Source organism: Microtus ochrogaster, unplaced genomic scaffold (genome assembly GCF_000317375.1).
Source record: "Microtus ochrogaster isolate Prairie Vole_2 unplaced genomic scaffold, MicOch1.0 UNK21, whole genome shotgun sequence".
Classification (NCBI taxonomy): Eukaryota; Metazoa; Chordata; class Mammalia; order Rodentia; family Cricetidae; genus Microtus; species Microtus ochrogaster.
In genome coordinates this window covers 1,964,021-1,972,607 of record NW_004949119.1, presented here as the reverse complement: position 1 = coordinate 1,972,607, position 8,587 = coordinate 1,964,021, and positions in this window count along the sequence as shown.

The following is an 8,587-nucleotide window of genomic DNA, read 5'->3' as shown; positions in this document are numbered from 1 at the left end:
TTGAGCCATAATGCCAAATTCTGGAGCATTGTGTTTGATCATCAAATTTAGGTCAAAAATGAGTCAAGCATTGGCAGGACTGACTCACTGTGGTGTCTGTCAGATTTAAAGGGAGACAGGAAGCCTCAGCGAGCAAGTGTGGGCCGACCACTCTGGAGTGACTTAAGATCTTAGAAGTACCCATCACATGGTCTTTGAGGGTCAAACATGGAAATTCATGTGCCTGGCTAAGAAAAGGCTTACATAAGTCAAACTGCCGATCTCCATGCTTTTTCTTTGCTCTGTACTCCTCCTCATTTCTTTCTGTTTTTAAAACAGGGACCCTGGACAGACTGGCCTTAAACTCTATATGTAGCTGAGGAAGACCTTTAATTTCTGGTCATCTTGCCTCCATTTCCCTTGTGCTAGGTTGTAGGTATATGTCACAAGATCCAGTTTAGGAGGTGTTGATAGTTGGATTCTGGATTTCCTGATTGCTGGGCATGAGCTCTGCCAATCAAGCAACACCTCCAGCCCTCTCAATTATTTTTACATATTTATTTAATGTGTTTGTGTTAGCCACCATGCTTGGCTGGGAACACAGTTCATTCTGTTTCCTTGTAAAGTTGAAGAGAACTGCATTTAAGTCAGAAGCAGAACTGGGGATGGAGCTTGATCCAGAGAGTGTTGCCTACAAGGATACCCAACACAAAATACCCAAACACTTTGTTAACTGGGTGTCTTGTGATATACCTGCAATCTCAGAACTTTGAAGGTAGAGACAGGAGGGTCAGGAATTTCAGAACAGCTTCAATTACACAGCGAGTTCCAAGCTAGCCCAGAATTCATGAGATTCTGTCTCTAAATTAATTAACCAATCAATCAACTAATTATCAGAAAGACTTAGATTCAGATTTGGAGTCACCTCTTACTGGCTATGCAACCTTGGTCAAATTATGTAACCTCTGCCGGCTCTTCTTTTCTCCTCTATGAACTAGAGCTACGGAACTCCATAGCACTGTGTGGGATTTGATTACACACGAAGAGCTTCTTAGCATTGCTCCTGCACAAAGAAAAAGTCTGAAAATTAAAGTTATTTTCTTTCACTTTTGCTGTGCTTTAGTTTGAACTCTGGGTCTCAATCTTGTTAGGTCAGCGCTCTACCACTGAACAGCGGTCCACAGCACCTGTGTGGAGGTCCGAGGACATCTTGCAACAGTCAGTTTTCTGCTTCCACCATGTGGGGCCTGGGGATCAAACTCAGGCCGTTAGACATGGAGACAGGACCTGGGCTACCTTGCCAGCCCCTCAGCCATCCCTGATCTCAGATTTTATCCCTCTGCTCTGGACGGGCTTCTTTGTGTCCAGCCCAAGTCGCATTCTGAAGCCTTCACTGGTACTTTCTCATGTCCTGATCCTTGAGCCCCTTTCTCAGGCCCGGCAGAGACCCTGATTGATGGGGATGCTGCAGGTTCTTTTGTTTTTTATTTTTTGGGTTTTTTTGATGGTAAAAATATATAATTTAGATGATGTTTGCTGTTTATTCTATAGTGGTAGATAAGAACAACATAAAGTTTCTCTTTAGCCAGGTGGAGTGGCTCAGCACTAAGGAAACTGAGCCATGAGGATGGTGAGTTAGGGGCCAAACTGGACTGCACTGTGAGACCATCTAAAGCTTTTCTTAACCTTTAAACCATTTTAAAATGTTATTACATTTTATAGTTTATTGTTTTGTAGGTCACGGGGCAACATGCACAGTGCGCGTGTGCAGGAGGTCAGAAGATAACCTGTGGGAGTCAGCTTCCTCTTTCTAGCATGTGAGGCCTGGGGGTCAAATTCAGGAATGGTGACAAGTGCTTTCACCTCCTGCGCCATTTCACTGAGCTTTTTCACCATGGGAAATAGAAGGTCTGTCCCCCTAAACAGTAGTCCCTTTCTACCCTCTGCCATAGCGCCATTCTACTGACTACACATTTGTTTACTCAAGGTATCTCATATGAGTAGAGTCTTGTGTGGTGTGTCTGGTTTATGTCACTTATCTGTATTATAACATATGTACAATCTTCCTTTATTAGGTAAAACAATATTCCTTCAATGCATATGTCACATTTTGCCTACCCTTCATCTGTCAACAGACATTTTGGTTGCTTCTGCTTTTTGACTATTGAGAATAATGCTGTCATGAATGTTGGTAAGCAAATGTCAGTTCTTTGGGGTGGATATCTAGAAGCAGAAATGTTCCATCATATGGTAATTCTAGGGTTAGCTTTTTGAGGGTCTTAAAACTGCTCCCCATAGTGATTGGGATCATCTTACATTCTACCAGCAATGCATCAAGAATCCAGGGTCCCCATATAATCACAAACACTTATTTTGCTTTCAAATATATGAGTGTGTGCTATGTCCATGCTCATGTGACTACATATATAGGTGTGTGCACAAGTGTGTTGGGGTGCACATAAGTGGTGTGCATGTGGAGGCCAGAGTTCTAGTTCAGGTGTCTTCCTTCACTGGAGGTACTTTACAAAATGGGGGTCACCCTGGCTAACACTTAGTAGAATAGAAACAAGGACGTACCTGGGCTAACAGACTGAGGCTGAGTCAGGATGGGAACTAAGGCTGGCACTGGCACTGGCAATGGTGCTCAGATGTGAGGCTGGGAGAGAGTTGGAGTTTTGAGGGAGAAGAGAGGGCTCTCAGGAGGAAGGTCATGCAGGGAGTGGGATCAAGCTTGCGTTGGGGTAGAAATTCAAGCTGAGATGCTTGAAGGCATTGTCTGAGCCTTGAGGCAATACAGCAGTTTCATCAATGACGCAGAAGCAGCTGCCTTTCTTCAGTTAGAGCCCTAATCCAGTGATCTGGGTTAGAAGAAAGGGAGAACACGGAATTGAACTCATGTTAAGGGATTTTCAAAAGAATGGGGCCTTCAAAGAGCTCCACCACCTCCTCCCCTTCCTTCACTCCCCCACCCTAGGAGTAACTCAGTAAATTGACTGCCAGCATCCTGCGCACATCTGGTCCTTATAGCTTGATCAGCCACCCAGCATTCATCCATGCATCCATCCAGGAAATATCCACAAATATGCCCTCTGCTATGACTGGTACTTTGTTAGGCTCTGAGGGTTCAGCAATGTAAAAGAGAATGTCGTCTACCCTCCTGGAACTTCCATCTGCATTCATATGTGTTTGTGGGAGTAACAGTAAATTTTAAAATAAGTTTAAGAGACAAAAATTGTGAAATTAAGCCTTGAACCTTGTATAGTGGCACATGCCTGTAATCCCTGCACCAGGAAGATGGAAATAGAAAAATCAGGAGTTCAAGGTCATCCTTGGCCACAGAGAGATTTCAAGCCAGCCTGGTTACATGGGATCTTGACTCAAAAAAAAAAAAAAAAAAAAAAAAAAACAAGGCAGCCAGGCCATGGTGGAGCACCTTTAATCCCAGCAGAGGCAGGTGGATCTCTGAGTTCGAGGCCAGCCTGATCTAGATTGAGTTCTGGGACAGCCATGACTACACAGAGAAACCCTGATTTGAAAAAACAAAGCAAAATAAAAAACAGTAACATGTAAAAAATAAAAAATTATTCCTTTCTTTTCAAAATTATTTTTAAATCCCTTAACACACTAGGACAGCTGAACATGGTGGCACATGCCTGTAATCCCCAGTCTAGGGTAGCTGAGTCAGGAGGATTTAGAGTTTAAAACAAACCTGGGTTACATGAGTCCCTGCAGAAATAAAAGAAAATTTATTTCTTTTATACATTGGGTATGCTTCTGTAGCAGTAGATGTCAAGACCTGCATTTAATAGCAACATACATAGATTTAACAACACGATCACAAAGCAGTCCAAGACGTCAATAATTAAATAATTCACTGCACAGGTTAGAGAAGTAGGAAGAATCAGCCGACATCTTTTGGGATAGGAGTGCCAGTTTTCCTCTGTGGTGGAGTAGCCTGTGTGTAAAGTTGAGCCATCGGTCACAAGAGCAAGCACCAGTATGACGAAACAGGAAATACAGAAGGAATTGGGAAGAGAGCATGGAAAAATGGGGGGCTCTTATTTTATCTAGTATGGCAACTTCTTAACTCCTATTTATTGCCAAGTAGAAGAAAGGAAGGGAGGAAGGAAGGAAGGAAGGAAGGAAGGAAGGAAGGAAGGAAGGAAGGAAAGAAAGAAGGGCGAGCCCAGGGTCTTAACATGCGAGCAAATTCTCTAACCTTGAGCTAATATCCCTGATCCTTTTTTTACTCTTTTTTTTTAATCATTGGGTCTTGTTAAATTGCCCAGGCTGGACTTAAACTTGAAATTCTCCTGCTTCAACTTCCTAAGTGTTAGCATAACAAGGATCTAACACCATGCCTGGATCTTCTGTACTGTACCAGATGCTGTTGACACCAGCTTCCTCCGGCCTTTGGAGTCCATGGAGTCCACTTTTCCCTACTGCATAACAGGTTCAATGGCCTTCCTTCTTCTCTTCCACAGGATCAACCACCAGTCAATGACTGGTGCGTGCGTGCGTGCGTGCGTGCGTGCGTGCGTGCGTGCGTGTGTGTGTGTTTCAAGACAAGGTTTCACTATGTATCCTTGGCTGTCCTGGAACTCACTCAATACAGAGATCCACCTTCATCTGCCTCCCAAGTGCTGGGATTAAAGGCATGCACCAACACCACTTGGTGCTGGGATTAAAGGCGTGCGCCAACACCACTTGGTGATTGGTTGTCTTTTGGATGAGATGATATTGAGCTACACATCTGAGCATCCCAAAGTTCTCCATATTTAAGTTTCAACTCTTATCACCCTTATCAATTGCCTTCTTCCCCTACTGGCCTACTCCTTACTTCCAGACTCCCAGGATCTACCTCCAACTGACACTGAAGCATTGTTGCAGAGTCTGCTTCTGGAAAATACCTAGGACTCAGAATGTTGACAAATATTTGAGGATTGGAATGTAGCTAAATAATTGTGCCCGTCTGTACTGTGTTTCAATCTCCATCACAAATATTAACTAATTAATCAATTAAATGGAAATGTGCATTTTAAAAAATTACATGTATTTATTGATGCGTGCGTGCGGTGTGTGTGGGTGTGTGTGTGTGTGTGTGTGTGTGTGTGTGTGGTCCACCTTGCAGAAGTTAGCTCTCTCCTTCTACAGGGTGGGTCCTGGGAACCAAACTGATCGCCAAGCTTGGTGGAAAGTGAAGTGCCTTAACCCACGGAATCATCACATCACTCCAAAACCTGGACTCTTTTAAATTAACACTTCCTAGCTGAAAAGTGTTAATGTTCCCAGGCGGTGGTGGCACACGCCTTTAATCCCAGCACTCGGGAGGCAGAGGCAGGCAGAGGCAGGCAGATCTCGGTGAATTCAAGACCAACCTGGTCTACAGAGTGAGTTCCAGGGCCCACCCCAAAGGTACAGAGAAAACCTGTCTCGAAAAACAAAAACAAAACGAAACATGTTATCCAGGAATGGTTTCACATGCCTTTTGTCCTAGCATTTGGGAGGTAAGGAGTTCCAGTCATCCTGGACTGCACAGTGAGCTCTATGACAGCCTGAGACATAGGCATTGTGAAACCTCTTTCAAAACAGACAGCATTGCACACAGCAACAGTTTGCCATCAGTTTGGGATTCTGATCTAAACAAAACCGTCTATGTTATGACACTGCTCCCACTCTGGAAAAGGAACATGCGTGCCTCATATACCATGTGTACCATGTGTACCATGAATAAGGGGACTGAGGGAAGAGTTGAGCAGTGACGCTGTCTGCTAGAATGACAGTTCCTACATATGACCCCTGCTGCAGGCTTCTTCCAATCAATCTAGCCTCAGCAGCCACCATTCCTACCTGAGTAAGTCATATAAAGTCCCTTGGGAAATCTCAAGCACAATGACCCACAGGGAGGCACCCAAGCAGCTGCATGCCAAACTGGTTCTGTAGCCACTGTGACATGCCAGGGCCAGCTGGCTGCTGGGTCTTCAGAATCGCTTTCCTGGTCACCATGGCAGCACCCCGCCAAGGCCCCAACAGCTGCCGTCCTACATGCTCTCAGCGCAGCCCTACCTGGCCTCTTGGCACAAGAGGAGGATCCAAGAGTACAAGGTGAAGGACCTGGTAGAAGGAGCCGTAATCTCCATTCTACCTAAGCCAGCTTTCTAGGTAGTCATCCAATTCAAGTGCTGACAGGAGGCACCGTCATCTTGTCTGCAAAAAGACAGGCAGACAAGACCCTGGAGGGCGCAGGGCTACACCGGCTGGGATGCCCAGACAGGCAACACATGATGCCTGAGCCCAGTCTCCAACAATGTTTGCAAAGCCCGGGCTATTTTAGGTTCCTTTGTCATGCTGCAGGCAACCTGGACTGGATTGGAGGAGTCTGATTAAAAAGGAAAGAACCGGTTTAGTAGAGCTGGGGTGTGGAGTAGCGCGCCTTGACTCTGCATGGCAGCGCCAAGGAGAAGCAGCCTGGGTCAAAGCTTCTGGGCCCAGGACTGGATTTCAGTGGCTATAATTCCTGGGCCAGGATTAATCATGTCAATAATGACACCTTATTGCAAATGTGCTTTATAACTAACTATACAGGGTGCCTTCGTAGACAATTATCTCATTTGATCCCTGCTGCAGCCCTCTGAGGCAGGCCGTTATTCATCATCTGAAAAAATGAAGATTTCTTAGTCTCAGCAAAGCAAGTGACTTGCCAAAGGTCACAGTCTTAAACAGTGGTGAGAATGGGCCTGAACCAGCTGCTGGGAAACCTAGAACCACACATGGAAAGATCTTTGCAGAAAGGTGGAGGGCTGCCTCCCCACTGATCCCTCAGCAATATGGAGTGGGTCCAGACCTGCTTGCTGGTGGTCTGCCATTACAGGGCCAACACAGTATGCCTGTCTCCTCTTTGGCTTATGGGTAGGAAGGGCTTTTCTTTTCTCTTCTCCTCGTGCCTCTGCCCTGAGTCAGCTCTCTGTTATTGCTCTGGCATGTCCCGGGCCCCACGCCCAGGCAGTGAGAAGGTTCTGGCAGATTGCCCAGGGAATGATGCTGTCTTAACTCAAGCCAAATCTTAATTACGACCCCCTTCCCAGAGGCAGCCCAACAATAGCTGCATTGGGAGTTGTGACTTGTGGCCACTAGATTAGTCTCCACTACTCCTTGGACTTCCTGCTACAGATGTGTATCCCTGGGTATAGACATGCCTTTACCACACAGCTGCACCCCAAGAAGGGATGTGGAGACCAAATCCATTTTATAGATTCTGGCTGAACCTTGGGGTTCTGCTTAGGTTTCTGGTCACATCCAAATAGCTAGGGAGGGAGTTGGACAGAAAGCTCCAAAGCTACCTCAGCTGTTTCTGGGGTTCTGACTCAGAGGTGCTGCTCTGCTTCTCAGGAATGTTGAGCACACAGCCCTCAGAGTCTCTTGTCCAAGATCAGAAGAAGAGAGAGATTTAACCCTTCCCTGTTTCCTCTGAGAATACCCTCTGAGGAACCACCATGGAATGGGTGGAAGGCTCATCTTGGAAGGAAGGGAGGGACACAAGGAAGGAGGGAGGGGAGGAGGAAAGACCTTTCAGACCCCGGAAATTGGTTCCTATCAATGACAACAGTAACCAATCTTTTTTTTAGAAAATTGCTATGTTAAATGGCAGTTTGTCTCGTCCACCTTGTCTCCGCACCTTCTGTGCTAACTGCCTTTACCCCATGCCTCAGGATGAAAGAATGTGCTCGGAGATACACACATTTGATAGGTGCGTTGGTTGACAGATGATCTGAGGGAAAAGAACAAGGAGGGGAAGGCAGGGGTTAGGCGGTAGCTCGGCGGTAGCACGCTTGCCTAGCATGCATGTGGCCTTGGGCTCAAACCCCAGCGCTGCAGTAAGGAATAATAATGAATCAAAAGAAGAAAGAAACCAGTGAGAAGACAGTCAGGCTGGACGACACCCCAAAAATGTAGGAAATGTGTTCTTCCTTTTCCAAGCAAATCACCCAAGCCACTTGAAGAAAATGGAGCCAAAGGGTTGCATGGAGGTGGCCTGGTGCTCTCTGATCCCCAATGTCCTTTACAGCCACAGATGCCTCCAACCTACCAGGAGACCCTGGGGATCCTTTTGCCTCCAGAATACATGGGCTGTACTAATTCCCGGACTGTAGGTAAATACTTTTCATTGTCTATGGATTTTATTTTGTATCCCTAAAGCCTGATGTCCCATAAAATAATCCACAGTGAAATAAGACCTCTGAGAACCAACTCTGGAAGGGAAATCCTGTCAGCATCTTATCACACAGTGCTGTCTTAGATGATTGTCTGCACTCCCTGTTAGATCCCCTAAGCTGGGGAGCGTGCAGAGAGAGCTTGGATTGTTCACGAGCTAATCTCAGAGTCTACCACACTGCACGGTACAGTTCTTGTGTAAGTAGATCCTCAAACGAGATTTGTAAGGGCTGGAGAGATGGCTCAGCAGCTAAGAGCACTGACTTCCTCTTCCAGGGGACCCAGGCTCAATTCCCAGCACCTACATGACAGCTCAGCTCACAGCTGTACATGCAGGCAAAACACAAATAAAATGAGAGAGAGAGAGAGAGAGAGAGAGAGAGAGAGAGAGAGAGAG